We start from the raw sequence: 24,877 nt of genomic DNA, 5'->3' as shown, positions 1-24,877 counted from the left end.
GCTATCCCGTTGAGCCGGAGGGCTCGGATCGGAGCCCATCCGGACACGCACCTCGCGTTTATCTGCCGGTCGATTCCCTGCTTTAGCCTCATCTGTCTTTATTGACCTCAATGGGCAAACGAAGACGCCACGCTTCCTAAGCATTTAAGCAGCTCCCCCACCCCAGCTCCGTCCCCTCGCCCTTCTGGCTCCACATCTATCCCAGCCAGCCAGCCAGCCCACCGACCCACCGGTTTTAAAAAAAAGTGTTGCCGCTGGGGACCTCCGGGCGCCCTCCTTCCTTCCTTCCTTCCCTCCCTTTCCTCCCTCCCTCTTAACTTCCCAATCCACGCGCGCCTGGGGAGCTGCCGGGGTCGCCTCTGGCCGAGACCACTTCGCTGGCCCAGACGACTCCAACCACGATCTCGCGCGCGCTCTCCTCCTCGCCCCCACCCGCCCCTGTCCAATATCTTCTGGGGGACAGACAGACCTGATCAGGAGGGGGGCCGGCATCTGCCGGGCGGTGTTCTCCGCCTCTCTGCCGCGCGATCGCTTTGCTCGTGAATAATAATAACAGTAATAATAATAATAATAAGGATTGTCACCAAGGCTTGTTCCGTGGCATATACCAAGTCCTTCGACTCCCCATATCCACTAACCAAGACGTGCCCCCCCCCCCCACTATTAGGCGCGCGCGCGCTCTCCCTACCCCCCCCCCCCGGTAAAAAACTAAAATTAGCAAAATGTCAGGCATGGCAAGATTGATTCAGCCAAGATGCAATTATCATTTAAAAAGTGCTTGATTGAGGTGCCTGATGTTGGGTGATTTATTCTGCATACCATATACATAATTAAAGTAGGGTAGTGGAGTAATTTATCAATCTCGTTGAGACTAGAGAGGGGCGAGAGAGAAAGAGAGAGCGAGAGCGCTTTGCCATCGCCTCTTCCTCCCCTTCTAGACTCCTAGCTGGTCTCTCGCCTCACTCTCACTGTGTTTGTTTTATTAAAACGCTTTCGGGATGTGATCCCGCCCCCTTTTTTCAAGAGTGAAACTGATTATTTCTCCAGCTCGGCAGGAGAGAGTCATTCGTTTGGGATTGTGGGAGAGAGAGGGGAGAAGAAGAGGAGGAGGAAGAAGAAGGGAGGAGGAGGAGAGGAGGAGGAGGGAGGACACAAGCAAGAGAAGCTTCGCCGGGCGTGTAGTTGTGAAGCTTCCTTTCCCTGCCTCTCTCTCTCTCTCTCTCTCTCTCTCTCTCTCTCTCTCTCCTCCATCCGTGATGTTACAAAGCCTGTGAGCTGTTCTTTTCCCCCACTCGCCTCCTGTCACTTCCTTCCTAGACGCTCTCAGGACGATTCCTGCTTACTTTTAATCCGGCCAGCAGCACGGGCACTTTCGCCTCCTGAATCCTCAGATACACACACACATACGCCGCCACCATCGCCAGAGAGCTGCTGGCTGCTCATTGGATTGCTTTGCAAGGTTGTGTGTGTGCGCGCGTGTGCGTTGCGCGCGCGCGTATGTGCGGTTAAAGGAGGCTGCATGTTGAACCAGGTGGTGAACATCTTACAAGGCTGGAAGAACTAACGGCTCCCCCCACCCCTGCTTCCTTCTCCTCCTCCTCCTCCCCACCACTCTCCTCGGTCTCTTGTCTCTTCTTCTCCCTCGGTTGCTCCCAAGAAGGGGGAAATATCTCAAGGACTAGCCTGATCATCCAGCCCTTTGCAATGTAAGTACACGTGCGATTTCATCGCGAAGTAGCATAGACTTGCTCCTTCAGCCCCTCGTGGAGGCATTGCAATGTTTTGTATGGCAGGAGGCTTAGAATGTACTGGGAACGTGCGTGGCGCAGACATAGCGTAATCGGGTGGCTTTAGAGTAACTTTGCACTCAAACCCAACATAGTTAAAAGTTGTAGAGAAATTGTGTCTCTTCTCTTCCCCCTCCCCTCCCCATCCTCCATCAGCTGCATGAGTATTTAAACTTTCATGAAGTTAGTTCACGTCACTGGTGTGTTTTGATATTGTGAAGTGCACTCAGGTTTGTTTGTCTGACCTTGGAGTACTTGCCCTGCGAGTTATCAAACAGTGCAGTGAAGAAATAAGCTGGCATAAGTGCAAATGGCCTTTTCAACTCGGCTGTGTGCAGCACGTCACTTTTGTTTTAATGCCTCGGTTTTCGACACAGCATCCCTCCCAGAGCATCTTTTTCATTTGCACACTTTGCTTTGAGATGGGGGAATCTGGGAGATCCGAATGGGGAAAGGTCTCTCTCTCTCTCTCTCTCTCTCTCTCTCTCTCTCTCCAGCCTTTCCAACTTTAGCTGTAAGTTAAGCAAAGCTAGATTGCTCCCTGGCAAGCTGTCTAACTTCATTATTTATCTAATTTTCACCCGGTTTTAGTTTTGTGTGGAGAAGGAAGGGAAATCTATAGAAGATAGTGTTTCATTATTTGAAAATAGTTATATTTTGGAGTAGCTCAATAGACTTGACTTGGGAGATCATGTGAGAATAGTGTTACTTTAATAATGCTGTTTGTCTGAACTGTAGAACTTGTTGTTTTCATATTTACGTAGCTGGCCAAGCTTGTAGTGTCTCATCTTTAGAGTAACCAAGATAGGTCTTTTAGAATTAAATGCTTATGGTACGCACCTCATACCTGCTACTGTTTTTAAATGATTAAGCGGAAGAAGGGCATTCAGCCAATATTTCAGTGGTGGTCTATAGATTCCTAGCTCAAGACAAAATGCTTTTTAGTAGCATATATAAAATGAAACATGAAGGCCATTGTCTTAAATATATATCAGTACCTTACATTTGCTTTACTAGAGGATATAAAAGTGTCCAGTTGGCCAATTACATTAGACAGATATGTGAAGCCTGTTTCCCCCCCCCCCTTTCCCAGTGGCACTTAGCAGTGGCATTGTCGTTATAGAGTATACATATTTATATGTAATATAATAATGCCAAACCCTAAGGCATAATAGAGGCAGGGCATAGGAATATAATCACCTGTGAACCAAGACCTATTTTTTACAGAGTAATTTCAGGATGCTACTTCAGTCCTAAATAAGGTTCAAGGAATCTTTTATCATAATGTGTTACTTATGTTTTAAGGAAGTTATAGTCAATAAAATGAGCATCTTTTGAAGCATTTATATGTCCCCCCTATGCTTCAGTGCGCATTGTATCTATTCTTAATATTATACAAGATTACTCAGTGCCACTGGAAGCACGGGAATATATTTCACTAGCTAAAATCCTCAAGATCTGGAAAGCATTGCCTGCAATCTAGCAAAACATACATATATGAATTGTTATTGTATGTTTTGATATTAGTTTTTTGGGGGGCAGTTCTATGATTTGATCCTGCACATCTTTCTATGAGTTAGATTTCACAAAACTGCTTGGGTGACAATAGACAACTCATAGGAATGAGTAAAATGAAGCTGATAAGCAGAAAGAAATCTCTTTTTGACAGGTTCCAAATATGACATAAATGATTAGATAGCCATTTTATCCTTGCTGATAACTGCATATAGTTGGAATATATGAGTTTTGCTTTTCTCTAAAGTGTGCTAAATTATAAACACTGCACCTATAGCGAGGTTGTCTCAGAAATGTGTACCTGGGGTTGCATTACAAATATCATTGTACAGAATGCAGTTAAAGTTACTTGTTTGGGTTGCCTGTTCTGGAATCCTTAATGTGTGTAATAATGACAATGTAGTACCCTCATGGTAAGGATGTTTACTTGGAAAAGAAGTTGTAGGCAAATAACTTGCTTGTTGATAAATTCTTATGATCATAGAGCAGATGGCTGACTTTTCATAAACCATCATGTAAGCAGGTACCTGTCTTAATATACCTAAACTATATACATTTATATACCTAAAGCTTATATTCAAAGATGTAAAATATTTTTGTCCTGTGATTTCAAAATATTAAGTAACTCTTAAGAGGACAGAAATATTCCTACCAGTTCTGAACTGAAAGCTAATTAAGTTCTATATTTTCCATTTATTACGTGGATAAAAATGGGTAACACCGCACTCCAAAACGCATTTACTAAGTTGTAAGTTCTGTTGAAATATATGGAACTTGCTTCTAAAGGAAAGTTATTTGCCAGTGTTGTTGTATTTAATAGAATTTGTTCACAATTATTTTGCTTTTAAAATGTCTTATTTCTAAGAAGTAAATTTTTCAGAAGTTTGACACACTAATCAAGGGCATACTATCTCTACAAGACAAGCAGCCTTTTAAATGTTTTCAGCAAGTCATGATTTCATGTCAGATGCCAGAGAGAATGATCACTTTAATAACTTTCAGACTTTAACCTGTTGGACATAGACCAACTTCTTAGCTATGTAGCCTAACCAAAATTAGAATAACATGGATTTGAGTGGTTTTAAACTCTCTGATTATTTCTATATGAGGTTCACAAAGTTCTATTCATGGAAATAAAAATAGTATCTTCATCATTTCTACACATCATGTTGTATTTTGTGTAATGTGGGTTCTTTCCCCATGTTAAATTCAAGTTTTATGTAAATGTACGTTCCTAGCTACCCGGCAAGTTAAATGTTATAAATGGAATTCAGAAAAAGTATACAACTTGCTAAAAAGTTTGTTAACTAACTGAAGTGTAGCAAGTTGTGGCTTTAAATGACTGATGGCATAGGTCTGCCACATTTATGTTTGTAAAGTACAACATATATACTTTAGAACTAGTTGACGCAGACTGCAGAAGTTGCAAGTGAAATCTGCAGATATTCAGGCACATTCCCTTGCTTTTTGAATATAGTAATTGGTTTGCTGCTCTGAACAGATTTAAGTTAATCTCCTGAGAGCTGACGGTCAATATGTTACATGCGGACAGGTGATTAAATCCCAGTATCTTCAGTTCTGTACCTTAATCTCAACTGTCGCATTGACTGCAGTGCAGTAGAGCTTGGCTGTTCGCTGGGATTTGTCATCTTTAGGAAATCAGAGCAGCTTATAGAGACAATTCACAAAACCAACAGTGACAACAAAGTCTTATGTGCCTTACAAAAGGAGGATTAGGCAGTTCAGATGTCAACTTGATTGGACAGAGATAAAAGCTGATTGCTGCTGCGTGGCAAGGCACACTTCATTTTCAATTGGTTATTTATTACATAAGGGCTACTATAGCATGATTGCTTAGTCATTGTTAAGTGCAATTGGAAGCATGGGGAAATCATTTTTTTTAAAAAAATTGGAGGGGGGATTGCAATGTGATCATTCAAAAATTGCAGCTTAATGGTATTCTAATGCTTTGAGAGCTCAGTGGCTGTGCAATTACTATAGAACCTTAAAGTTTTATGTAAATGCACTACCTGGTTATATGAACCTTCTTCCCAAGTAATCATTCAGAAAGTCAAAGACTACACCTATTTCTTACTGTACCTCTATAGCAAAATGCAACGTAAAGGCACAGCGAATCCTCTAACAAGTTTATTTTGGAGGATTTCTGTTGGAATCATGGAGATTGCTATTGAATAATTTCAGGATGGCAGCTATTTGCCTCAGTTTATAATTTATTTATTTTTTTATGTGTGCAAGGCTTTTAAACTCTCTAACTCCCGGAAGCTTTTGGCTATCTTTTAGAATGGAATACTCAGTTGTGTTTTTTGTATTTGCATCTCTGGAGGGTTAACTAATATTTTTTGAACTAAACTTTGGAAGCACTGAACGTTCTGGCTGACTAATTGTCTAGTTTCTCCCCTTTTATTAAAACCTGATAAAACCCAATGGATACCTCTCAGTGTCTTACACAGTGTGACCCCAATGAGTTAGCCATAAATGTAAAAATTCCATTCCATTGCCTTTGGCAGAGGTAAAGGTGATCTCTTAAATTAATACTGATATGCTTAATTGTTTTTTAGTGATGGTTTGTATTTTTAGAATTAAAAAAAGAATAATTAAAATGGGTAACACTCATTTAGCTATAGATTTTCCCCTATTTGTCATATAGGAAATTTCATTTCCTATGTGTGTCTCTCTTTCCCTCATCCTCCCTGCCCCCACCTTTTCATTTCACATGACCTTATTTGTAGGATTCATTGCTTTGTTAAGGTGTAGTACATGTTCATAAGCAGATTTGGACTGTGATCCTAAGCACACTTACTCAGAAGTAAGTTCCACTGAAATCAGTGGGGCTTAAAATAAATGCTTATAGAGATGAAGAGCCAGTCACTAGAGAGAAAGGACTCACCCAAAGCTATGTCCCTAAGCATGTTTACTTGGAAATAAAGCTCTTCAAAACTAGTGGGATTTGTTTTTAAATGATGTGTTAGGACCAGGGTGCCAGTCAACTTAAATCAAAGCACTCTGGTTTAACTAGATTGTGGACTGGAGTGTGTAAGCATTGAAAACGAACAGTGGCAAGATTGCCGTCTTACTTTGAGGCTGCGAAAATATATAAACAGTGTAACAGAGCGTTTAACCTACCCTGAGCATTTCATAGCACTATCAAGTAGAAGTTTAAGTGGCAAGAAACTGTTTTAAGGCACGTTGTTATACTTCATGAAGCATTATTAATAATAAAGTTTAATAACAGAATGTGTAGATGCTGCTGGAAATTAAATGTATTCTTTCAACTTACTCTCAAGTGTCAAGAATAGAGTGGAAGCTCACAACTGCTCTGGTTTGTGTTTGTGTTACATGTTTTTATAAAATCTGGATATGTCTGTGTTTGTAAGCAGCATTTTCAGCGTACAGATTATGATTTCAATCTGTAAATATCTCTGGTAGTGATTATTTTCAGTGGGGGCTGAGCCACCAAACAAAAATCTCTTAGTTTTCCCATGTTTTGTGTGGTCGCAATGGATTCTGAATAACTTAATGAAGTGAATATCATCTAGCAGTAGTGGGGTGTATTAGGAAGGGAGAAACTTACTTATCAGAATTTATCAACTTTTTCTTATTGTTATAACAAAAAGTTGTGAGATGGTCTTTTATGGGTCACCAGCTGTGTTTTTGTTGTGTGTGTGTATGTAATCGTGAAAGTCTGTTTAGGTGGCTTTAAACCATTTTTCACAAATCTCAACTTTTGGAGAAAGTATTGGGATATGAACATCCTCAGCAATGAAATGTATTTTCTTTCTGACACAAGCCCAAGATGTCATAAGGTGCCATAAATGTGGTTTATGGCCTAGACTGCAAATACAGAGGTGATAAGACACTTAGCCTCATTCTGTCTAGAATTTACACTATAGACTAAAAGCATCTGAAAGAAACTGGTTCCCCCCCCCACTACAACCCACAGCTGAAGATGTGTGTTAATATACACTCAATTTCATATAACTATTAATTAAAACAATTTTCTGGGTGTGTAGTTCTTGCTGACATGCTGAAATTTGTTATTATTATTTTTTATCAAGTGTGGCAAATCTTTAGGCTAAAATGCTGCCACACAATTAGCTGTATTTCAAATGTCTGTGCAGTAGAAAAAGAACAATTCTGGAATCTGCCACTTATTCATGTCATTTGTGATGGGACTATGGCTCATTTGTCACCTTACAGATTCTTACTATCAAGTTAAGTGGTTTTAACAAAGGCATCTAATGAATTAGGCTCTTGATGTGAGCTCATGGGCTACTATTTATCAGTTGCTCAGGTGCCACAGGATACTTTGGCTGCAATCCTGCACATAGTTAGGCTGTTTAAATTTCTCTGGAGCCAGTGGAATTTAAATAGATTGATTGTGCACATGATTGCACCTGGAAATGTCTTTTCTTCAGGGGAGGGGGTATACTGCAAGCTGTACTGAATGTATAAGAATGCATGAAACGTAACATCCCGGTAGACAACAGATTAGTAAGTGTACATGCATGTTCACATGAGTGTGTATTCCAGAACACTCCAGAAAAGTGCTATAGAACTGGGTAGGTTTGGGGGGGGGAGTGTTACACTCTTTTTGGCTCACCTGTCTTTCCAGCAGGAAATGGCATAGCATATGATAAACTGTGTTGAAGCATTCCCTAGTAAGGCATTTGTGGCAATTCCCAAATGGTTAGTTAAATATGTACATGCTGGAAATGTCAAAATACATGAGAGGTTTTCACCCTTTAGCCAGGAAAGCAAACAAGCAAAACAGATTGCAAACTTTCCCATGAAAAGACATGCTTTTCTTTTTCCTGGAAAACAGAAGGCAACTTTTAATGCTTGCGTACATTACATTAAAGAAGGACCTGGATTTTATTGGGAAATCCTGCTAAGCAAGTGTGCCTAGAAGATATTGTAAACTATTGTGGCAAGGAGTGGGGCAGGTGGGAGTCCTTAAAGACAAATGTATAATTTCTTTCTAAACGAGATCATAGTAGCGGCTCTGCAACTAAGAGTAAAGTAAGTGGGCTGGATTGGAATAATAAAATTCACTACTGCTGCAGTTAAGAGATTTAGTTAAGCTCCATCTCTCATATCCATAAGTCTTGACCCTCTCCCCCAGTTCCTACAGGTTCCCCCTGTCCATAAAGCTATCATAGCAATTCAGGACATCAGTGCTGAATGAATGAGAACATCTTGGTATGCCAGAATGATTTAAGCCAGTGCCCATGTTCTGTCACATCACTGTCAAGGAGGGATTTCAAGGATGGGAGTAAAGAACAGGAAATGGAAGGGACTGCATAGGCCACAGGCTGGACGCCACTGTATCACAGTGTCACAACAGAGTCAGCTGTCAGAGGAGGCTGGGAACTAGGAGCTGAGCCAAGGAGTTATCTCAGAGAGACCATAGTGGGAACTGGAGCTGAAGAATGCACAGGAATACACCAGAGCAAGGAAGATCTTGTTCAGGAAATCAAAACAGGAAGCCTTCATAGTCTTTCATGTCCCGGAGGACCCAACGGCCAACATGGATCTAAGGAACAAGTCTGGGACCTGAGAGCCCTTTATTGCCAGGAAGGTTGGGTAGCAGACCACACAGGGCAGCCATGCAGAAATGAAGGTTCCCAGTGCTATTCCTGGCAGGTCCTGACAAACAGCAAGGAATAATTGCCTAATGAAAAAGAGCTAAAGAGTTTTCTCGTAGGCAACAGAGCCATGTGTGGTGCTGCCTTGGTACTCTGGTGACATTCTGGATATGTCAGACTTACACCCTCCGCTGATGTAGGCAAGTTCTGTCTATAGCAATTCCCGGATTATATCTGATAAATTAAGACCACTGTAGAGCTCTGAGCTCTGGAACTTGTTCTTAAAAAATCTTTGTGGTGGAGATGTTACAAAAGAATTGACGCTACCTTTAGAATAAACAGTTGCTTTGGCAGACGCAGCTATGTGGGCATGCCAGAATATAAAGAGTAAACTATATGTTACATGCTCACTCACTTCGCTATGCCTCAATGCTTATTTTGACAACAACAACAACAACAAAAAATTACTTTGGGAGGGGAAAATTTACAGCAAGCGAAACAATGAAGTTCAGAGTGTGATTAAACTAACACTTTGAAGCAAACCTTTTAGAGAAAATGACACTTGGACAGTGATTTGAAATGGAAAAAAATGTGATCAGGGAATGAGTTAAATGTGTGCTCCCTCCTCTGTGGATAAAAAAGATAACAAAAAGAAAAGATAGTTATATGTGAAATGTTGCTTTATTTCTCAGTGGGGCATAGAGGGGCTAATATTACCAGTGTTTAATGCTGATTGCTGACAGCATTCAGTTGACCCTATTATTTGCAATGTGATTGAAGTCAATGCTAAATTTAAATGCTGGCCTAGGAATCTATCTAATATATGTTTTAATTTTTTATCTTTTAGTACTTTAAGCCAGAGATGTAGAGTGAGATAAACTCAGTTAAAGACAGTGGCTGAGTTTGTAAACGTAGCAGGATGAGTGCCGCTTGCGGTATGCAACTATTGCCTGGGTTAAACTGCAGTATTTGCTTTTAAATATTCAATCAATACCTGTTTAAAGAGGGAAGACTTTGTACAAAGGGCTGAGAGGGCTAATTGCTTAGAGACAACTTCTATAGAAGCAAAGTTAGCAGATCAAACAATCCTTAGGAAATGTTGCCTTTTAACAGTGAAATCATGTAGCTATTGTGAATGTTTTCTTAATTTTAATTGTCTGAAAATATAAACTATCAGTGCAGTTAAAGACAATGCAACTGCAATAACTGCTTCAGTTTTGATGAAAAGCAGATTTTTGTTCCGGATAGTGAAATGGACAAAGTTGTTCCTGCACAATTGGTGACAGCAAGAGAACTTCCTGATTTAAAAAGGAAGCCCAATGTGGTCTAAACAGTCACATCAGAGCGAGGATTTGGGTGGTCCTGTTTCTCCTTTGGTTTTGCTACCCTAAACCACATTTTAGGAGGCCAAGTCTTCGTGTCCATGTTAACACTGTGGACTCCCAGAATGACAACGTTTTTGCTTCTGGTGGTGGAGAACCTCCGGGGCCAAACAGTGGGTTTAATTCTGAAGCCCTAAGCACAATTTACTATGAAGTAAGTCCCATTGAACTTGTGGTTGTTACTTCGGGCTAAAACATGCTTGGAATCCCACTATGGATATGTTACTTTGTTTGGCTAGATAATGCCAAGAAGATCGGGGATGATTATTTCCAAAATAAATTTTTCATCTCTTTGATTTTATTGCTCCAATTCCATATTCCTTTCTCATTACCTTTGGTACAGAGAAATTTGCAGGTGGGTTGTAGCTAATAAAACAAATTTTCAACAAAATACTCTCCTTTTATAAAGGAGACACCAGTGCATTTGGTTTTAAGGGGTTAGGCAAGCTAGACCAGTGAGGAGGGAGAGCCAGATGAATCTGGTTTAGCAGTTTCCCTTAACCATTTCAGGGTTTCCCCCCCTCAAAAATTGCTTCAAAAGTAACGAGCAGATTAAATTTAATTAATAAATAACTAAATAAATAACTAAATAAATAAATAATAAATAAATAATAACAGGATACTGTTATCACTAATATTTTTTTAAGTGTTTGTTTTGATTGAAAGGTATTTTGTAGCAGTTTTCGGTCACATTGTACATGCTTGTCTGGAAAAAAAGAACTGACACACATTACTTGCAGTGATTTTGCTGTCCACGGCAAAAGAAGTTGTCAACCCCAGTTTACAGTGTTCAAAATGCGAACTGGAATGGTCATAGGAGCCTTAGACATTCTGTACATCACACAGCTTAAAATGCAGACTAGAATATCCATCCTTGCCACTACCGTAGCATGTAGCTATTGAACTTAACCAAAAATACATTTATGTATAAATTCACATCACAGTAATATGATCGTTAATGTTAATGAGGTACGGTAACCTGATAGACTCATTAACTACCAAAGAGAATGAAACAGTATTTCATTAAAACTGCTTAAAGTGTAAACATTTTGTTTAAAAAGAATTTTGTAACCTAGTGATATCAGATCATGGATACTGTGATTAAATTTAAAAGCATGGCAGTGCCGACAGTGGAAGATAATTTAATATTGTATTTTAAAGGGAGAGCACTAATTAGTCGCTGGAAACCCGACATTTTTAAAGAAGTGATTGAATGTGCAACTACTAAAGTACTTTAACATATATGTGGAATTGATGCCATGAGGCCATCAACTTAGTGGGATCAGTCCAGCAGGAGAAAATTTCTTAGCAATTGTTCCCAATGAACAATTACTTTATTTGTCAATTATTTCTCAACAACAGAAATTTGAAGTATTTTGAAGCAAATTTTCAATTTTGATTCTGTCTTTTGAGTTTTGTTGAATGCAAGAAACCTTTGCCAAACTTCTTTAAACTGTACCTTTCATTATTTTGAATGGCTGACCTGTATGCTTTATGGACTGCAGACTTTGCATAGCTTTTTTGTTTCAGAAGAGTCCCATGCCACCCTAAAGTGGTCTGCTGCAGAACTTATTGCTGCGTGAAGTTGGGGGGCTTTTTAGTTAGCCTTCAGCACTGAAATATAAATTTGCTCTCTGATTGCAAGCTAAGATATGTATATAATGTCTCACCTAGTATATTTAAATGGTGATTTTGCAATGGTAAATTACGATGGAGGGCTTGCTGACTTTGACCGCAGGAGTTATGTTTTCCTGTGTTTTTGTAATTACCTTAAATAGATATTCAAAATATATGTGAAATGTGTCACAAGAGGCTATTGGATGAGAATGACAGAAGATCATTTTTCTTGAGTTATTGGGGCAAAAATGAGAGTTTGGGGATAGAACGGGACAGTCAAAAGGCACAATATGAGGTGGGGAGGATTGTGGTACCACTATAATAATGCTGAAGGGACATGAGTGACGCTGTGGGTTAAACCACAGAGCCTAGGACTTGACAATCAGAAGGTTGGCGGTTTGAATCCCCGCAATGGGGTGAGCTCCCGTTGCTCGGTCCCAGCTTCTGCCAACCTAGCAGTTCGAAAGCACGTCAAAGTGCAAGTAGATAAATAGGTACCACTCCGGCAGGAAGGTAAACGGCGTTTCCATGCGCTTCTCTGGTTGTCCAGAAGCGGCTTAATCATGGTGGCCACATGACCCAGAAGCTGTATGCCAGCTCCCTCGGCCAATAAAGTGAGATGAGTACCTCAACCCCAGAGTCGGCCACGACTGGACCTAATGGTCATGGGTCCCTTTACCTTTAGCTATAATAATGCTGACTCAAACTAGCCAGTAGTTGCATTTTGAAGTAATGCAATGATCAAAATAGCTTATCAGCTGCCCCTCTCCTTCTCAGCTGTGAGGAGGACAACTTGTGCAATTATGTGATTATACAAGCTCAGAACCCACCCCCTACTCACTAACATCCACACCAGAAACCCCATTAAATCGGGCCTCTTGCAGTGGAAATACCTATATTTGTGCTTTTCCACAGTATGGAGGTTTAGGTCACTATCAAAATATGCTGGTCACTGCATTGCTTTGTTTCTTAATGAAATAACCCAATGGAACAATTGTGTAGTGAGATCTACTGAAGGAATCAACTGAATGATTTTTCGTTTAGGATGGAGCTAACAAGCATAAGGCCTGGGGGGCCTTCACAGGCTCATGAATACAACCCATAGCACTCCTAAGACAATCTATACAAAGCAGCCCAGTGGGTGCTAGTGTGTACCTCTGCTTCAGCCTCATCCAGATTGAATCTAATTGGAACACAGTCATAGAAAAAGGAGTGTGTGCTTTACTAAAGTCAGAATTTGCAATGAATAGTGAAGGATGTAGAAGGCTGACAGTGGCATGGGTGCTTATGTTGGCAGGATTGGTGAGGGACACAGGTCTTTGGGTTTGTGAGGATTTGCAAGGGAATGTGCTAACCTTGAGAAAGAGCTGAGAAGGTGAGGAATGGGAAGCTTTGGTGTTGCTTAGACCAAGATGAGTGAGAACTGGTGGCCTGAGTTTGCAATAGTAGTAGCAGTGAATGGGTTTTGGGCAGGCAAGATATGGAAGGTGTGAAACTTTGGGACTTTGTTTTAATGGGTGTTCTTAAGAGTCATCCCTGGTCCTACTGCTGTGAAAAAAATTGTAGCTGAGACCTCTGGGCACGTGCTGTGTGAAGCTTTAAACCCTGCAACCCATTTCAGATTGCCGCCTGTAATTTAGGGAAATCGCAGTAATAGAATAGCCAGTCTACTGCAGTACCATAATACTTGGGGAAAGGGCTGTAACTCCATGTTAGATCATCTGCTCTGTATCCAGAAGGTCCCAGCTTCAGTCCTCAGCATCTCCTGCTAAGGCTGTGAAAGACTCCTTGCCTGAAAGTTGAAAGAGCTGCTGGCAATCAGTGTCAACCAACTAAGTTATATTCAGAGTACATCCATGGAAATTAATGAACATTCCTAAGTTATCTCTATTAATTTCAATGGGTCTACTTTGAATAAAACTTAGTTGAAAACCGCCAAATATAAGGTTGCTTTTTCATGTTCCTATGTACACATACAGTGGTGAGCAGTTCATGCAGTGGGGAGTAAATGGTAGTAAATGTCCCATTTCTGGAACTGTTAATATTTACTGTGCTGACTGAATGGCTGTGAATCTGCATTTGATTTTATTATGTTGCCTGAAAGAAGAATACCAACAAACTGGGCTAGAACATCCAAGCACATATTTATTCCCACCAGGCATTTATCTAAAAGTAATTTCAACTTGAAAACAGTTGGTTTGCAACTGAAAATTATTATTTTTTATTTTTATTTTAAGGCGGTACAATATTTACACATATAGATGCATCTGATAAAAACAACAACTTGTAGCGTGAAGATGAGCTGAAGGCCAGATTTATCACTGGTCTACTTTTGTCTTAAGTGGAGATTGGCAATACAATACTACGCATTTTTATGTGGAGGCTTGTCTCACTGCCCTCATTGGGGCTCACATGGGATGGCAGCCTGCATCGTACTGCTAAACCTCTGAAACATACAGCATTCCCCCTTGCAGCCATTCCCGTCAGAGTGCTGCTGCAACAAGGAATTCGCTGAAACGCAACATTGTGCTTACTAATTCTTATTTTCTCTGCTACTGTTCCTTTGTGGACTCTAGCTCAGAGTTGCGAGTGTATCTGTTTGTGGCTCCCAGTGACTGGGCATTCCAAGCAGATGTAAGAAGTTAGCAAATCCTCATCCTGCTGCTGCTTTCGTTATCTATCTGTCACTCTCTCATATTCTGAAGCCGGAGCATAAGGAGATGCAGTGACGGTGAGATAAAGCAGGGCTTTTTGCTGGCTGCAAAACCAGAAGTGTCTATAACTTTATCTCTTAGAGTTGTTAGGTATAGAATGTCATGCGATGCAGGAATTTGGGAGTATCAGATACTGTAAATGTAGGATGCAGCATGACATGTTGCAAGTCTCTCTCTTTTTCCCTGTTTGTTTATTTGTGTGTGCGTATGCAAAGCAATACACAAATGAAGATGTTAAGAATTAAACTGGATGTGGAAAATACAGATCATAGCAGCAGACAAAGAAGAAGAATCTTTTGTACTTGTGTAAAAAAAACCCAGGTGGTTTCCAGAGAAGGTTTTGGCCAGGATGCAGTATGCTAATTTTTCTCAGATGGATATTTCGTCATGTGCCTTAAGCAATGTGCTAGAGTTGTGCATTGGTGGGAGGATTCAGGAATGATTTCATTACAGAATGGGAGAGGGGGAGTACCTCCTTTTTGTCTACTGATGTCAACTATATTGGAACAATAAACACGATTAGAGTAGCAGTAGAGTAAATTTGTAGCATCATGAAAGTGTCCTACATTTCAGCAAGTGCTCTGGAATCCCACTTCTGTCCATGAGCAGAATATTTATTTGGTGTAGGACTTTAGCTGTTGTAGTCTGTGGGCTGAATTTGTTCCTTAACTGTGAATGGAAGTTGAACTCTGCACTTCAAACCCTTGCAGAGAGCTTATCCTGCATGCAACATACCTCAGCATAGAACATGGCCCTTGGAGGTATAGGATAAGCTTCAAGTAAATTTCCATGAGTTGAAAGGCAGAAAATTAGCGCTGCTCCTCAGACATCCCAACAAGAAGGGAAAAATTCTGAAAAACAAACAAGCATGAATTATTAGGAATGACTGCCAGCTGACTGACCTGCCACTTGTGACATGGTTGTGAAATGCCTTGCATAGAGCAAAAGCAGGGGTGTTTAACCTCAGGCCCAAGGGCTGAGTGCAGCTCTCCAGTTCTGGGCCCCAGATCTCTGCCCTGAGACCACACCCTTCCCTGGCCCCATGCCACACCCTCCTGCAGTACTTTTATGTGCCTGGAATATGTCTTTGAACTGAAATAATGCCTCTTGCTTGCCTGGATGGAAAGATGTGCATGCAGAGATGGAGTGAAGGAGGGGGGGGGGGAGAGAGAGAGAGAGAGAGAGAGAGAGAGAGAGAGAATTTGCAAGGGTAGACTGTACCCTACTTTTAAAAGATAAGAGACACATCCATTGTCCCACCAACCTCTGGCAATGTGGCCCCATATTTAACCAGAGGGATAATCAGGCATACGAGGGGCACTTAGATGAATGCTCATGAGCTTCATGGGTAAAGCCCTGAATAATATGTCTGGTGACCATTGTTTTTTTTCTCCTTGGGTACATTTCAGCCAGTAGAACATTAAAGGGGGGACGGTATTCAGTTTAGACCACTTCTAGTACTATAGCTCAGGGGTGGGAAAATGTGGGCTCTCTAGATGTTGTTGAACCTCAGCTCCCAGCAGCACCAGCAAGCATGGCCAGTGGCAGGGATGATAGAAGTTGTAGTCTGGCAACATCTGGAGGGCTGAAGTTTCCCCATACCTGTTACAGTGGTACCTCAGGTTACAGACGCTTCAGTTTACAGACTCCGCCAACCGAGAAATAGTACCTCGGGTTAAGTTTGCTTCAGGATGAGAACAGAAATCGCATGGCAGCAGCACGGCGGCAGTGGGAGGCTCCATTAGCTAAAGTGGTGCTTCAGGTTAAGAACAGTTTCAGGTTAAGAATGGACCTCCAGAACAAATTAAGTTCTTAACCCGAGGTACCACTGTATGGCAAAAGATGTGTAAAAAGAGCCACAGTTTCAAATTTCACACACACACACACACAGAGAGAGAGAGAGAGAGAGAGAGAGAGAGAGAGAGAGAGAGAGAGATTTCTTAACATCTTATAAGGGAGTTGTAGCTCTCCTTTTAAAGCCCATGTACTCAGAATTATTCCCATCTGTCCTTCCTCTACTCCCATTCAGTAACCTTGTTGCAAGGTTATGATTAGTGAGAAATGGATCTTAATCACTAGTTGTAATGTTCCCCTTTTTGCTGCAGCTGCTCGAGAGAAGCGAACAACATTGCAAAACTTTGTCTTCGGTTTTATTTGCTACCCAGAAAGAAAGAAAGAAAAGAGAAAATACTTTTCTATACATACAAGATATGGAACTCAACAGCGGGGAAAGAGAAAGGATGCTATATAACAGAACATGCTTGTTTAGGCGTGTTAAATGTGTCTCTTTCAATGGCATTGTGTTTAGTTGGGCCGAGTCATCATTAAATGGATAGTAGAAGGAATAACAAAAAGCATTCATTATAAAGTCTTTACCTTAAAAAGAAAAACTTCAGAATATATTACATGCATGGACATTCAGTCTACAATATGCTGCTGAATTTATTTAATTAGAATTTAAACATGTCTCTCTGATTATTTAATTGTGTGAGGGGAGGGGGTATTCGTGTTTCTTTTTCGGTAGTTGTGCCAAGCTATCCGTGTGTGTTTCTTCGGTGGTCACCTGCCTCGTTCCTAGCAGATGCGTGCAATCGGCTCATCTTGAAGATGTTAGAACGTGCTGCTGGTGTAGCTGTAGTTAACACATGAATCTTTTCTTGGGCGGAGGGTAGTAAAACAATTAAATAAGGAAGCTGCTTTATACGAAGCCAAGCCATTAGACTATCCAGCTCAGCATTTTCTGCACTGACAGGAAGAGGGTGTCAGGAGGGTTTTCACCAAGCCTAACTTGAAGACTGAACCTCAAACCTTCTGCATGTAGAGCAAAAGTTTTACTACTGAGCTTATAGCTGCTTCTTTGCTGAAGTGCAATTGCTCAAGGTGCAGTAATACCCATAAGCAGTAAAAATGTCTTACTTCAGGAGGAGTTGAACAAGGGACCTTCCAGGAGACAGGCTTCAGCCTTGAGTCACTTATTCTCACTTAAGCCCACTTCTTATTTTTAGCATGCACAGGTCGTCATCATCATGCTTATACATTATATTATAGCCTATGTCCCTCCAGACATGGCTGGACTGCAACTCCCATCATCCCCGGCCATTGGCTTTGCTTACTGGGGCTGATGGGAGTTCAGCCACATCTGGAGGCCCAAAGGCGCCCCCCGCCTGTTGCTATTGCTGCGGGGGTGGGGTGGGATGTTGTATGATGACTGCTCAGAGTGGATGAAGGTTTCCTTGTGGGTCTGTGAGCATTTCTGGCATTTTCACATCATCATCATCATGGGTACTACTGTTTTCCTGTTTCACTACAATTGATGAAGAGGAAAATCCCAGAATACCAATAGCAACCTATTCATTATGACTTGTTCTTTTACATTGTGAGTGGACGCTTTAGGGCATTGATAGGCAATCTAAGGCCTGGGGGCCGAATCCGGCTCAATTGCCTTCTAAATCCAGCCCTCAGATGGTCCGGGAATCAGCATGTTTTTACATGAGTAGAATGTGTCCTTTTATTTAAAATGCATCTCTGGGTTATTTGTGGGGCATAGAAATTTGTTTATTTCTCCCCAAAAAATATAGTCTGGCCCCCCACAAGGTCTGAGGGACAGTGCACCAGCCTCCTGCTGAAAAAGTTTGCTGACCCCTGCTTTAGGCCCCAACTGCTGATTGGGGGAGGGGTGCTTTCCAACTCATGGGATAGAAACTCCCCCTGCCATCCATGCCCCTTCCCAGGCCACCTTTCAACCTCTTTAGGTCTTTTTTGCAGGGTTGGAATGGAGAGGTATATGTGTGCGTATATGATTTTTGACTGACTGACATGTGGCCCCAGGAAGATTGGCTAAGTGAATTTGCAACCCTCAGATGTACAACAATTCCCTACGCTTGCTGTAGATGTTCTATTGCATAAATGTCCTGTTACTTATGAGAGGGCGTTATTTGTGGTGATTTTTTTGGGGGGGGGGGGGTTACAGCATGAGGAAAATCTGTCTCTTTTCGCTTCTCACCACCGCCAATAAAAAGGTGCATATCTCATAGTGTGCTCTGAGAACCCAGCTTGCTATATGAGGCAGAAGGTAGCAGTTGTTCCTCTGTGGGAAGAAAGTTCTGTGTCATATGAGCTTACACATCTGTAAGGAATGCGTTGCAATGTATGGACTATGGTACAGGAGCTTGGTGGATAAGATGCCCACTGTCAGTGGACCAGGACTGATAGATATTTTGATATACACATTGGATTTGTTATTCTCACTACCCATCGGCACACCCAGTGTGATAAGGAAGACTGGAATTCAGAAAGAGCAATCCAGATGGAAGTTGCATGCACATAGCTCTTGCTAATTTACCACATTCTTGCTCGTCTAACTGTGCAAACCTCTGTATCAGTGCTTTAATGACTCTGGTCAAAAGGTGGATATACATTCAATAAACAAACACACACCTTTTAAACTTTCTCACCATCATGCTAGTCTATACAAATCTTAATAAGCAGAAGGGAGGTGTCATTGGCTACCTGCCTTTCTTTCCAGCAGCCAACCTGGGCTCATGTCTGAAAACAGAGCTCTTGCCAAGGGTAGCCAATTGAAACATAATTGTAAGCAAACTCCAGGCTGTAGTTTTGTGGCAAATGAAGCAGAATAGGGCGCTATTCATTTTACACAACTGTTAAAACTTCATGGAACTCTTTAAATATATTTACACCCATGCAGTGCTATCTTGAGATCTTGAAATGAACTACTAGAACAAGCATAGCATTTTTTTAAAAGACGTGTGTTAACCTTAAAAATGTGTAGACACAATGCATTCATACCAAAGAACAGAATTTGTGTTACAAGTTAATGTCATCCATCATCCTATTATTCCCATTCTTAACGATAAAACTTCTATCTTTGAATTGCCCTCTTTTCAGAGGAGTTGATTTCTTTGGGCTTTTTCGATAGCTAAAAAATTAATTCTTCAACAGTGGAAAGCTCCATTAATTCCCAAAATCAAAGACTGTTTTAATGAGCTTAGTGACTTGACTGAATTTCAAGTAGCTGCAATATACATTTACATAAATTAAATATATTTAAAGAATTTGATCTCTATTTTTAGTGGGTTTTTTAAAACAAAAAGTCTGTTCTACTTTAGGGCTGGTTGCCATGAATTTAAAACCCAAATTATTCATGGTTATTGAGTCAAGAAAAAAACCCTACTATGTGTTTCTTTAAACAAGCTCAGGTGATATATTAATAAAAATTATTCAGTGAAGACAGTCATATCTGTAGTGTACTGTTGGTGACACTAGCCTTCTGTTTTTAAAAAATGGATCCAGAAACAGCAATGTGAAACATTATTTCAAGATGTGAAGTGATACTTTTAGTCTGAAGTCTAAAAACACAACTTCCTGTATGCTACTTCAGCAGAGTTAATGAACAGATAAGTCTAAGACATCTTAAAATTACTTTTTATATACTTTACTTTCTATACAAATGGCTAAAAGAACTGTGGTTGGCTTAAAATGCTGTGAAAAACACAGCAATCTGTACCTGAGCCACAAAGAGCCAGGTTTCCTCTTTTTCGTGCTGTCTGTTGCATGGCAGTACTTGAGGCCGTCCCCCATGGATGTGGTGTTACTAGAGCATACCAGTTGCCAACTGAAAGTGAATGAATATATTTTGGAGTGGGCACCTCAGTTAGTACACTGGCTGTGCAGTTGTCCTAGAAGTAAAAAGCAGCAGCAACAAAAATGTTAGCCATAATAATATCAAAGTAGTAATTCAAATTGACAGTTTCCATATTAGAGCTGTATACAGTTAAGGCTGCAATCCTAGACCCATTTACTTGGGAGTAAGCCTGTGAATTCATCTACTGCTGAGAGGGATATGTTAAGATTGCACTGTAAATTTCATTCATTTCGGTAGGATATAAGTGACCTACCTGTGTGCAGGATTGCAATCTAAAAAACTCCAGCTAGAATTCTAGTGCTGGTAGTCTGAAATAGGAAAATTCCTTCCTGGGCCCAATTAAAGCTGTGATGCTGGACAATGTCCAATGATAACATCTCTCTCTCTCTCTCTCTCTCTCTCTTTCGCTCTCGCTCTCTCTCTGTGTGTATATATCAATATATATATAGATATAGATATTGTGTTAGGTTGCTGGTGTCCACACTCTGAGGACAAGTGTGCGGCTAGTCTCCTGAAAGCCAGAGAAGACTGGGCCAGCAACCTCTTGCCACCCAACAAAATAACTCTGACATGCCTTCCCTAGCCTTTCAGAACAAAATTAGCTCCCTCCTCAGTGGAGGAAGTGGAGATATGTGGGAGAGAGTGTGGTATTTTCAGCCACTAATGGACTAAAAGCCTGCATAATGCTTCTGTTATTTCTGGACATCTGTGTGCCTGGTTCTTTTTGATATCTGTTCCTTATGTGAATTCTGAATCAACATTTGTGAATATCTGAATTACCCCTTCAGGATAAACTACCTGGAAAGGAGAATGTATATACACTAAAATCTTACTGTGCAGTCCTACACATGTTTACTCAGGAATAAACCCCATTGAACTAAGTGGAGCTTGCTCCCAAAATGAGTGCATCTGATTGAAACCTTACAGTGTAATCCTTTGCATGTTTACTTGAAAGTAATTTCCATTGTGTTCACTGGGGATTATTCCCCCAGTTACGTAAGTATGTATAGGATTGCAACCTAAGACAACTTTGCCTTAAACATCAAACATTTAGTAGTTTATCTACAGTCAGAAATAGTCCAACCCAGCAAAAGGCACACCTCATGGAGTGTCTGAATATTGGTTTTCAGTTCTTGAAATGTATTCTTAAACATACTTGTCTCTCTTATTGAACTCAAGATGACCAACTTGAGCAAGTTTATACCCTATATTAGGGATGGGAAATCTGTTTTGAATCTCTTGAAGGTAATGAATCGAGGGCTGCATGCTGGCAGTGGGTGTGGCAAAAGGCAGTACAGTGGTACCTCGGGTTACATACGCTTCAGGTTACAGACTCTGCTAACCCAGAAATAGTGCTTCAGGTTAAGAACTTTGCTTCAGGATGAGAACAGAAATCGTGCTCCGGCGGCACGGCAGCAGTAGGAGGCCCCATAGGCTAAAGTGGTGCTTCAGGTTAAGAACAGTTTCAGGTTAAAAACGGACCTCTGGAACGAATTAAGTACTTAACCCGAAGTACCACTATAGTAGACAGGGCTTGACCACATGTATCCCACACATGTATTTCCTTGAAGAAAAGGTAGAATAGAATTGCAATACAATAAATAAAAGTAAATACATTCCACACTTCAGCTAGGCAATTGCTCTTGGTATATCTATCTTCCCTCTTCCAGTGGTAGTAAACACTGTTGTATAACTCACAGCAGCAAAATACTTCCCATGTAATCTATTCTTTTTTAAAAAAAAAAAGAAAAAGAATCACCTTATCATTCATCACTTATGATTTTCATTTAGACAAAGATAGCTTTTATAAAACTGGAATGGAAAACAATTTCTTCCCTGCGGTTATACCATGGGAAATTAAGGAAATGGCATTAGAGGCAGAAATATATATATATATAAAATCTCTTGGTGCAGACAAGATATGACGAGCGTGGGCATTTTGCACTTAAAAATACCCTGTAATGCCTTTGCCAGCAGCCTCTGTTTCCGAAAGGGAAGGACCACCCTCTTTAGTGGTGAAATGCAACTCTTTAGTCATGCCTTTCTTGGGAACAGACAGCTTGTTTTGTGAAGCTGTCCCAAAATATGTATTATTCATGGATGGTGGCCCACCAAGGAGACTTGGTACAGTTGTAATGATAGGTTAGAACTTTGCCAGTCCAGTTCATGCTCTTCTTCAGACTCTGTTTCAAGTGGAGCAGGGAAAGCATTTATCTTGACATTTCTTTGTCCATGTCTACATGTGCTTGCTGTGTGGTGTTCATTGTGGTGTTCACCAATTCTGAGTTGGCTGTTCAAGGTGTGAGTCCACCTGAACGTGGTCCCCCTCTCCCTGACTGTGTCAGATTTATCCCTGTTGTGTGTGTGTGTGTGTGCGCGCGCGTGTGTGTGTATGTGTGTGTGTGTGTGTGTGTGTGTGTGTGTATTGATCTGATCTCCATAGCTCCCAAGCACATTTGAGTGTATAGGGACACAGCATGGTGTGTGGTCCTGCAAAGTATTGTTTGAAGCCTATTTCAGCATTTTTTATGTCTTAGTCGGCAACTTCAGAGAGAAATCTTTGCTTTTCTAGCTGTTTTGAAACTTCAGCTGTTGTAATCTGCTAAATGGAGTGGTCAGCATTTATCCCTGGCTGGCTGTGCTTCCTGATCTGGAAATCTCCTCATGGGAGGAGTTGCCCCATGAAGCATGTACCCAGAATGCTTCAGTGTGTGGACCATGGTTGAGATGATCTATAGAAAGGTGGGAAAGGGGTACACATGACCCCAACCACCTCAAAAGTATGTTGAGTGGGACAGAAGACTTTAGCTGATGGAGTGTTCCTTTTAATGTAAATAAGTATACATGAAATTTTTTATTTTGTCTACTGCTTCTACCCCTTGGAGCTGATGTAGTTATACGTGTCATTGTTGTTATTTCTTTTGCCTGGTCTTTGACCATTATAAAGATTGATGGATTGAGACATAAATGCAATTTTTCTCTGGATTACATAAAAAGGTAAATTGAGAAAATGAGCACAAAAGGGGTTAACAAATCTTTTAAATAATAAAATAAAATAATGGTTGGGAGCTTTCCTAACATATGTATTCACTGGAACCTCAAAGCATGGATGCAAAACAACATCTATAGAATATCACATAACGAAAGGAGAAAGACAGTGAGAAATCCCCTTGGTCCTTATTCTAACCTTGAGAAATTTGTTAATGAATTTTGGTGCTTCAACATCTTGTTCCATCTGTCGGTGGCAATTTTTCTTAAAGTAAAGCAACCTTAAGCAACCAGATGGAAAATGTCCAGAAAGAATTAAATGATCCACTAGTTTCTATATGTTCTCATCTTTAACGCCTGTCTGGCTAGGGGTATTATGTTTTCAGAAAGTTTGACGCCATATGGGGGAAACAGGAGTTTAAGTATTTGGTGGAAGTGGAAATATATGCAATGCTTACTTATCAAACCTATCCATCATTTACTACTGAAATGTGATGTGTAGTGGATGAAATCGTACGGTTTGGTATACTAATGTCTTTTATTTTATTTTATTCAAACCATCATTGCAAATGCACCTACTGTTAGAAATAGAGCGGCAAACTGATTCATGTCCCAGGACATCTTAGGATAGCCTAGTGTTTGCAAATCAAGGAAAATAGGTATAAAATACAAATTGAAAATACAAACTGCTCTCATTGCAGTGACCAGAAGGAAGGCTTTATTATCAGGCCTATAGCAAGAGTGGCCTGGAATGAAGAACCACACAACTACATCCACAGACTTAAGGAGGATATTTGGCTCTCTCAAACAAGAGCCCCTCCTGCTTTGCATGAAAACAGGGGAGTTTTTAAAGCCAATTAGGAGCATAGGAAGTTTCCTATACTGAGTCAGTCCATTGATCCATCTAGCTCAGCATTGTCCACACTGCCTGGTAGTGGCTCTCCAGGGTTTCAGGGACGGTTTTCTCCCAGGCATACTTGGAAATCCTTGGCACTGAAGCTGCGACCAACTGCCTGCAAAGCCCTTTCCAAAATTAGGCTTCAGGTCTGTATTTAGACTCAGCCTGAAGACAGAGATTACAAACCGAATAAGAGGTTTCCTTCTACTGAGTCGAAAGTTTTGCCCATCCAGTTCAATTCTTTCTGCACCAACTCACTGTTAAATTTGCACTGGTGGGTTTTCATGAGGACTTTAAAAACAACATCAATCCAAATTGATGCGGAAATGTTAAGAACTGAACGTAAGATTGAAAGAAGAGAAACCGAGAAACCAAAATATGACAGGTTCACCTGTTTCTGGTAGACATGTATAGGAACAGACAGCAAGCATTATTGTAATTTAAGAGAAAGACTCTTAAATTTGTTTGTTGAAATAGTCTTTCTCTTGCTTTCTTTCTTCCTTTTTTTCTTTCCCTTTCTTGCTTTATCCCAGTAAGTGTTTAGATGTTGACAAACTATGCTGAAGCTAAGAAGAGGAATTTGGATTTTTTTGCTTCTGATTTCACTTAATTAGTTTACTATTATTTCTGAACTGTGGTTTATCTTAACTATAGTTTGTTGAAACTTTCTCTCTTTCTTTCTTTCTTTCTTTCTTGCTTGCTTGCTTG

At 40.7% G+C, this 24,877-nt stretch overlaps 1 protein-coding gene across 13 annotated transcripts in view; it reads left to right on the top strand.

Annotated features, from left to right (window-relative positions):
* MEF2C (myocyte enhancer factor 2C) overlaps positions 1 to 24,877 on the top strand; it is a 174,509-nt gene that overhangs the window by 20,294 nt on the left and 129,338 nt on the right. For 2 of the 13 annotated variants that reach the window (XM_080972856.1, XM_080972855.1), the window contains exon 1: positions 1,115 to 1,706. The exons of 10 other annotated variants lie outside the window; for them this stretch is intronic. The gene's annotated coding sequence lies outside the window, so the exon portion shown is untranslated. Of the gene's footprint in view, positions 1 to 1,114; positions 1,707 to 2,281; positions 2,302 to 24,877 lie in introns of those variants that run through there. One more of the 13 variants, XM_080972859.1, reaches the window with a different exon arrangement.

This window comes from Podarcis pityusensis, assembly GCF_964106645.2.
Source record: "Podarcis pityusensis genome assembly, chromosome: 11".
Taxonomy (NCBI): Eukaryota; Metazoa; Chordata; class Lepidosauria; order Squamata; family Lacertidae; genus Podarcis; species Podarcis pityusensis.
This window is presented reverse-complemented; position numbering and strand designations above follow the sequence as displayed.